Raw genomic sequence first — 8902 nt, forward strand, 5'->3', positions numbered from 1 at the left:
AGTTCCCCCAACCAGGTCTCAGGAATACATGCCAGGTCAGCCCCCTCATCCACAATCAAATCATGGATGAGGGAGGTCTTATTTTGGGCCGACCTGGCATTCAGCAGCAGCACCACCAGACCCGAGGGCAGACTGGTAAGGCTGCCAGGAACCATCAGGTTGGGGGAAGAACCAGAAGAGGGGACAGCTGTAAGGTGTCTAGCCCCTCTTCTCAGCTGGCCTGTTAATCCCCCAACGCCATACCTCCCCCTGCCTGTGACCACAGTTATGGTGGCACCTCCCCCACCCCCTGAGTTGTCCAATAGTCCTCCCAGGCACATATTAAAATATTAAGATATAAAATATACAACAGTTTAAAAGAATATAAAAGAGATAAAAGAGAACAGCAGCTAAGAAGGAGCAGATAGTCCACGTTTGCCCCTTCCCCTGGTCTTTAAAGCTGCTGCCCTCTGCTGCTGCTGCTATTTGCTGCTGGTGTTGTGGCTGCTGGTGTCTCTGGAGAGGCAGGTGGGTAGATCTTGCGACTCCAAGTGCGACGCTAAGTGCGCACTTAGCGTCGCACTTGGCGCGACGCCGAGGCGCACGCCGAGGCGCTGCCTCTGGCAGCCCCGCCTTATGTACCTGTGGGCGGGGGCAGAAGCAGGCTCAGGCTCAGGATCACCCGGTGCAGCTGCTGGCTGGTCCTCCTTCCCCAGGCTCCTTCCCGAGCAGCCTCTGGCAGCCCCGCCTTAAGTACCTGTGTACTTTTAAGTACCTAAAAGTACCCGCCTTTTAGTTCCCTGGACCTCTCGATGGCTTTTGATACTATCGGCCATGGTATCTTTCTGGACCACTTGGTAGTACTGCCCTTGGACCACTGTTTTGCAGTGGATCCAGTCCTTTCTGCCAGGTTATGTCCAGAGGGTTTTGCTGAGAGATGATTGTTCAACTCCATGGTCTCTGGCCTATGGTGGCTGCCTGACAGGGTTTTATCCTGTCCCCCATGTTTTTAAATATATACATGAAACCACTGGGAGAGGTCATACAAATCTTTGGACTAAGGTGCCACCTGATGACACCCAGCTCTATTGCTCCTTGTCATCTAATACCAAGGAAGCAGTTGATACCCTTGAACGTTGCCTGAGTTTGATAATGGATGGGGGTGAACAAGCTAAAATAGCAGTGCTGTGGGTCAATAGAAAATCTGACTCAGGGATTGGGATTCAGCCTTTTCTGGAAGGGGTTGCACTTCCTCTGAAAGATCAGGTCCATGGCTTGCGAGTGCTCCTTGTCCTTGACCATACGCTGTCTCTGGATCTTCAGGAAGTGGCACCGGCAGGAGTGCATTTGCACAAATTTTGCATTTGTTTAGTGAGCCAGCTGCAACATCTCCTGAATCGATCTGTTTTAGCAAAAATTGTCCATGCATTTGTTACATTATGCTTAGACTCCTGCAACACACCTTATGCAGTGTGTTCCAGGCTGGAAGCTTCAAGTGGGGCAAAATACTACAGCTAGGCTGATAACTTGCACATAGCATCAAGATCATATTACATCAGTACTGAAAGACCTGCAGTGCTTGCCAAATGCCAATTGTTTTCGAGATCAGTTCATTGTTTTTGGCATTTAATGTCCTTAATAGCTTAGGGTCTGGCTATCTAAGGGACCACCAGTCTCATTATGAACCTGTGCAGTTCTTAAAATCTACAGGAGAGGCCCTCCCGAGGACATCATAGCATGCAGAGGCCCATTTGTCTGGTATGCAGGAAAGGGCTTCCTCCTGTGTCACTCCCAACTGCGGAATTCCCTCCTCCAGAATTACAGTTGTCTCCACTGTCTTGGCTTTCAGAAAGGGTGGTAAGACACATCTTTGTAAAATAGCTTTTTAAACTATTTTCAGTGTGTTGTTTTAATGTGTTTTTTATTTTATTTTATTTATTTTATGGTTTTATATTAGGTTTATTGTGCACTGCTTTGGTGGCTTTTTGGCAAAAAGGGTGGCACATAAATACTAATAATAAATAAGTTAACATCTTGTAACATTATTCTCTTCTTACACACAGTTCTCTTTAAAATATTTTATAGCTGTTTGATTTTCATTTCCTTATTTTTTTCTCACAATAAGAATGTTATGCATATATAAATAGCTCATATACCAGTGGCCTCTTAAACGTTTAAAAATCATTTACATGGAGGTGATGCCTTTTTGTTTTACAGGGAACGTGAAGTTCTCAGTTTTCAGACCTAGAGTTGTTCAAATGCATGTCGCTAACTTTTGAAAAAAAGATAAATAAAAGTAATTGCCTATCTAATAAATGCAGTGACATCCTGTGTTCACTATGTGAAGGCTAAATGAGATCATTATGATTAATATTATTACAATAAATGTCACAGAAGTGAATAATGAACAGGTCTTTTGTGTGTATAAGAATTGTAATATCTATAAAAACCGATGATTCTGTTCAAAGAAAACAATTCTACATGAACACACATAAAAACTGGGGGTATTAAACTAATCATGCCAACCTACTTTAGAGACTGCCTCCTCTCTTGGGTCCCATTACGGTTACTAAGAAACATTGGTTATTTATTGTTGAGGATTGAGATATCTTTCTTTATATTAGCCCGTCTTTTATGGAATTATCACATTTTTCAAACACTCAGATCACAGTTTTTGTCACTGGGAAAATGTTAGTCCTTTCACCATCAAGCTAGTATGGCCTTGCAATCTGAAATCTTTGCACAAATATCAGGGGCATCTATTTAATACTGTCTGCAACATCATTAGTAAAGAATTGGTCATGCCTCTTCTCCTCCACATCTTACATGGCTTATGCTTCTATATTAAAAAGTATTTGTATGCTGGCATGTTTAAGATGGCACTTTGATTTACTTCCTTGAGTCGTGCCACCGCACTGTTGGCTAAATCTAAGATACTAAGGCTGCAGTTCTGTGCACCCATCCTTCAAAGTAAGTCCCATTGAATCCAATTAGCATTATGTGCATGAGACTCAGGATCATGTGCTCACTTTCCCCTCCTCCAGCTCGGCCATGGGGAGGCGGTTCCTTCCATTTCCAATTAACCATAGTCTATCATTAAGGCTATCATTGGGTTTTTAGATTAAGCATGGTTTGGGGCTGAATTCAGTTTTGGAGAAGCTCTCAGGGGCTGCATTCCAGGGGTGGGCAGAGCCAAAGGTGAAAGGGGTGGGCCCAAAATATCACATATTGTAGCTTATAGCTCATAGTGCCCAGTAACTGAGCCTTAGGAGAGGCATTTCCACCTTTTAGAAAAGGGCAAAAAGCTGGGAAACCACCAACCCATCCAGGCCTGAGGTTCTGCACCCCTGCTTTAGTGCTATGTCTGGACAACTCTACTGTAAAAGGGAACACCAGGTCCAGCAACAAATCCTTTGGTGTTAGATTAAAGCAATACTGGAGATCTAAAGTAACACTGGTTTGATTTTCCCCACAGCAGTGCATTCACTGGCTTCGCAGAAGAGTGAGAAGGGGCAAAACGCATCTCAAAGATGGGGAGACATTCAGATGGAGGGGAAAAGACTTGGAGGGGGCTACATTATTAAACTTGTGATAATACAAGGTGATCCAAGGACATTGTCTCCACTATTCCTTCTTTTTACAGAACATATTAAAAGGTAAAAGCCACACTGGGTGGAAAGCTACCGCTGTGCACTTTCTAAATGGGGGCAGGAGAATGTCTCTGGAAGTGATGCTATAAGATGCTATGTTTCCAGGGTCATTGTATGGGGAAACATGGCTTCCCCCCTATGGGGTTTTACTGCACAGAGTGTCCATAGAAGGCAGGATACATGATTACGTAGCATCATTTCAAGGGATATTCTTCCAGCCCCATTTAGAAAGGGGGCAGTGGGCGACATGATTTCTAATAGACATTTTCCTGAACCCTAGTGGGGGGGGGGGGGCGGCGTTCCTTCTAAATAAAACCTCCAGTTATAGCAGGCGTCTTGGATAACTCCGGTTCTTCTTCCCCTTAATTTGGTGATGCATCAACCTATGTAGGGTGGTTAACATCATAGAATCATAGGGTTGGATGGGGCCTACAAGACCATGTAGTCCAACCCCCTGTTCAATGCAGGAAGCCTGATTCCCGGGTGGTCTCCTGTCCAAGTACTAACCAGGGCTGACCCTGCTTAGCTTCTGAGATCAGACGAGATCAGGCACATCCAGCCCTTTGTTCAGTCTATAAAAAGGGATAGTGATGAACTCCAGAAGGATCTCTCCAAACTGGGAAATGGGTATTAAAATGGCAAATGCAGTTCCATGTAAGTAAGTATAAAGCAATGCACATTTAGGCAAAAAAAAAGAAATCCTAACTTCCCTTATTGCTAATGGGGTCTGAGCTGGCAGGGACTAGGAAAGGGCTTGTGGGGTTGTGGTGGTTCGTTTAATGGAAACATCAACCCAGTGCATGGCTCAGGGCTGGCGGCAGGGTCCAGTGGGCCTTCGGCACAGAGTTGCCGATGGGCCCACTGCTACTGCACCCCACTGCTGAAGCCCCTGCTGCACCATTTCCTGAAGGTGCCTTCCACCAACGGTCACCTGCCAGCCCCTCCCTGCTCACTGTCTCGCCACCCACCATTGTTTTTACCTTGGCAGCAACTCCTCCAGTCGGCCTGCTCACTTGCAAAGCACCACAGGACCCAGCCCTGCGATGCGTAATGTTATTTTATGTTTAAGTTGCATTTTGAGTAGCAGCTACCTGAACCAATCAGGGGTTGCCTTCGAGGGGAACACAGCCAGTGAGGACACACAGTAGTCTTTATGTCACTCCTGTGACATTAGCCGTGGCCCTCCCAAGGCAGGGCCAGATTCAGGTCACTGCTACTGGAAATATAACCTAAAAATAATATTTTAGAATGGGGCACGGCAGGGCCTACAGGCTCGGCCCCACAGCTTCCTTTCGCCAGCTGGGTGAGCATGCGAGGAGGAGAATGGCGGCAGCTGCTGAGGTAGGCTCAGGGGTAGGGATGGGCCTCTGGACCCTCGGCAGCTGCCCACCTATGCTGACCCTTGACATCGGGCCTGGTGTGGCTGCTGTGCAAAGGTATATTCCTTGCTCAGGGAACATTAGGAAAAGAACTGAAATAAAACTGGCAATAGCATAATGGGTTTATACAAATCTGTGGTGCGACTAAACTTGGAATACTGTGTAGAGTTCTGGCCACTGCACCTCAAAAAGGATAGTGCAAGCTGGAGAAGGTGCATAAATGGGGAACCAAAATTATCAAGGGGTGGAGCAATGTCCCTATGAGGAAAGGCTACAACATTTGGGGCTTTTTAGCTTACAAGAAAGGTGACTAAGGGGAGATAGAGGTATATAAAATTATGTATGGTGTGAGTTCTCATGATACTAGAACCTGGGATCATCCAATGAAGCTGAATGGTGAGATATTCAGGAGAAAAGGAAGCACTTCTTCACACAATGCATAAACTCTGGAATTCGCTACCACAAGATGTGGTGGCCAACAACTTTAAAAGGGGATTAGACAAATTCATGGAGGGTAAGGCTGTAAGTGGCTACTAGTAATGATGGCTATATATTATATCCAGTATACAGAGCCTCTGTAGGCCAGTTGCTGAGGACCATGTGCAGGAGGGCACTACTGCCCTCATACCCAGCTTGTGAGCTTTCCAGAGGAATCTGGTTGGCCACTGCGAGAGCAGAACACTGCAAGTAGATTGGTCGTTGGTCTGATCCAGCAGGGCTTTTATGTATGTATGTATGTATGAATTTACAACATTTATAAACCACTCTACATCTGAAAAAAAAAATACTGGACGAGAAACAATATTTTTTTAAAAAAAATGTTCTTATCCATTCTTTTACTCTGAGATAACTCAGAATTTTTTTTAAAATGAGTCAAGAAAGGTCACTATTGGTTTTCTTTCTCTTTAATAAAGTGAAATTATATTTGAAATCAGATGAGTGAGATTTAAAGGCAGGCTAAGCAAGTCAAGCTACAGAGCCTCCACCTAATAGCTAGTGGCTCTCAGAATGTAAAAAGTGGAGATATTTTCATGCTATTCTTAATTAACCTTTTAATAAAATATCCCACCACATATTTCATAGTATCCATTAGCCACTATCAAAGCCTTGATGTATGGATATGCAATTTGCATAAAATAAATAAATTACCTCAGATATTAGTATTTTTTAATATCTAAAGTTCAAATTCAAGTATTATCTTGTTTTTCAAACTGCTTTAATAAAAGGTCCCTTGATTAACTGAGGCCAGATTACTCCGCTGTTCTTCATTCCCGTCTCTCATAATGATGTTTTTGAAGTAGAACACAGTACTTTGAATTTAAATTATTTCTCATAGCAGATATTTCACTGAACAAATTTTACAAATATCCATGATATAAATTTGAAGCTGAAGTTGTCTTACATCAGAGAAGGAAGGGATGCAACACAGAGACCAAAGCACAGACAGGTCCAGGTACTGAAAGACAACACAATATGGTGTTCCGTAGGGATGTGTGACTCAGCAAAACTCAAGCTTATTAAAGTTCTTTATTTTCCACTTCTACCTTCGTTCCAACTCATGTCCATATTGGATTGGAAGCCTTGTTAAAAAAAACATTTTGCACAAAAATTCATGCATATTTTTGTGTACATTTTCCCGATTGTACGCATTTTTCAAATTCATTTTTGTTGCTTGAATCACATTGCAGGCATGGAAATGGACAGACTTCAAACTGCAGATTTATGTTCAAGTCCTCATTTGGTTACAAAAGGGGCAAATTGGATCAATTCTGATCAAAAACAGACTGAAACAAATTTCTCACAGTTCTCAAGCAATATGAATGCGCTGGTTGGCTCTGGAGCTTGAAGATGGTCTCAGAAAGAACAGTGAAAATGTTCATAGGCAGTGACTGGCAGAGTCAAGAGATAGTGAGGAAACACCATGGCAGGCCAACGGAGGAAAGAAAAGGGGAATTAGTTTAGCCTGATTAGCCCTAAGAAGGCTTATAAGTGCTACTGTAGTAAACGGACAATGTCGCTGAGCAAGAACCTAGATATGACATCAAGGATGAAAATGCATCTCCTGACACCTCTCTCTCTCTTTCTCTCTGTCTCTCTCACTCTCTGGGCTGGTTCACATGACACAAGGGTGGTTAATAAGCCACAGTGACTTGTTAACTACCTTACATGTGCCGGTCCAGTTTACATAATTATCCTCGCTGAGTGTGGCTTGTCATGATGTCCAAACCTGGAGAGGGTGTATGGTTGGGGTGGTTAACAAACCACCAAGAACCCACTGCCAGTTATAGGGTTGCTTGGTGGTTCGTTAACCACCTCAACCAACCACCCTTGCCAGGTTTGGATGTCACAACAAGCTGCACTCAGAGTAATTATGTAAAAAGGGCCAGCAAGTGACCATCACATGCAGGGTGGTTAACAAGCCACTGTGACTTATTAACCACCCTTGTGTTGTGAGAACCAGTCTCTCTCTCCCTTTCTCACCAATTTGGTGAGAACCATGGCATGGAGAGAGGGGTGATTTATCCCTGTCATCCCTGTGTTGATTCCTAGATGCAAATCCCCCTCCCAAGCTGCTATCAGCTGCAGTGGAGAAAACAAACAAAGGTAGAATGGGTAGGGATGGCGTGAATGCCCAATTCCATCTGGGAATCCAGCAGAGCGCCCCCCCCCCGTCCACACACCAGAGCCCCACTTACCGAGCCCCTGTTCCTGCTCTCCGCCTGCCCACTCTTGGCAAGTGACCCACACTCACCCCAGCAGCCTTGTCAAGCTCCGTGGTGTGGTCACAATTCTTTGAAAAATAAAATGGTGGTTGCAAAAATGTGCATATGTGCGTATGCATGAAAATACGAAAATACAAAAAAGAGAGCTTCGGCTATTGGGCGGTATAGAAATGAAATGAATAAATAAATAAATAAAAATGCGCATTTTGTGAATGCACATATTTGCATATGCAAAAATGCACATTTTTGCAAGGCCACCAGGGTGAGTGTGGGCTGCTCACTTACCGCGGGAGGGGCTCAAGCATGGTCTGGGGACCAGCAAGCAGGGACAAGGGCTGGGTTGGCACCCAGAGAACCCAGAGGGGGTGGGTTCGCACATCCCTAAGAATGGGTACCTGCATGTTTTCCTCTCTGCAGTTAATAGCAGCTTGGCGGGGGTGGGGGTGCATTGGAAAATCAGGACTGGGAGGAAAGTTCTCCCTCTTTGGAGCATAAGTAACTTAAGGCACAATCTTATGCATATTTAGACGGAAAACATTCCCACAACTCCCAGCACTCCCCACCAGCATAAGATTGCACTTAATATTGTACAGAGAGGAGAGGTTGGATTGGAATATGGGTGATATCCACAAACCTCACACTCCTCAAGATGCCTGCATGTGCAGCATGCATGCACACCTCTTCCAAGGGGGAAGAGGAAAACCTGGGGGTCTACTGAGCCCTCAAGTAACCCATCCATGCAGACAGACTGCACCTTCACAGGGAAGCATCATCCCAAACGTTTATCTAAGGCTGGACCTAGGCATCATCTGAAACAGGATGTAACTCAGGAAAGGACTCCTCCATCGAAGTTTCTGATCCATTCTGGGATCAGAATGTTAAAAGAGAATAGATTCCTACCTGCTGTTAAACTGAGCGGTCACATAGTCAATTAGAAGAAGCCACTCCCAGTAATGTAAGACTGCAAAAATCTAGGTCAGGATGTAGAAACACCCATGAGATAGCACCGTCTTCCAAGCCCTAAAAGTTCAATTTACCAAGAGAGTTATTGGACTAATATTTATTTTAAGCGTGTGTGAAATAATGCAATAAAGTTTAACAAGACTATATTGCTAGGAAGTTATAAATCACTTGGGGTGTCAGCCTTACCATAAGGGTTTTTGTTTTATTT

The sequence above is a fragment of the Heloderma suspectum genome, chromosome 2, assembly GCF_057233095.1.
Source record: "Heloderma suspectum isolate Gila_16-S chromosome 2, 16-S_ref, whole genome shotgun sequence".
NCBI classification, from domain to species: Eukaryota; Metazoa; Chordata; class Lepidosauria; order Squamata; family Helodermatidae; genus Heloderma; species Heloderma suspectum.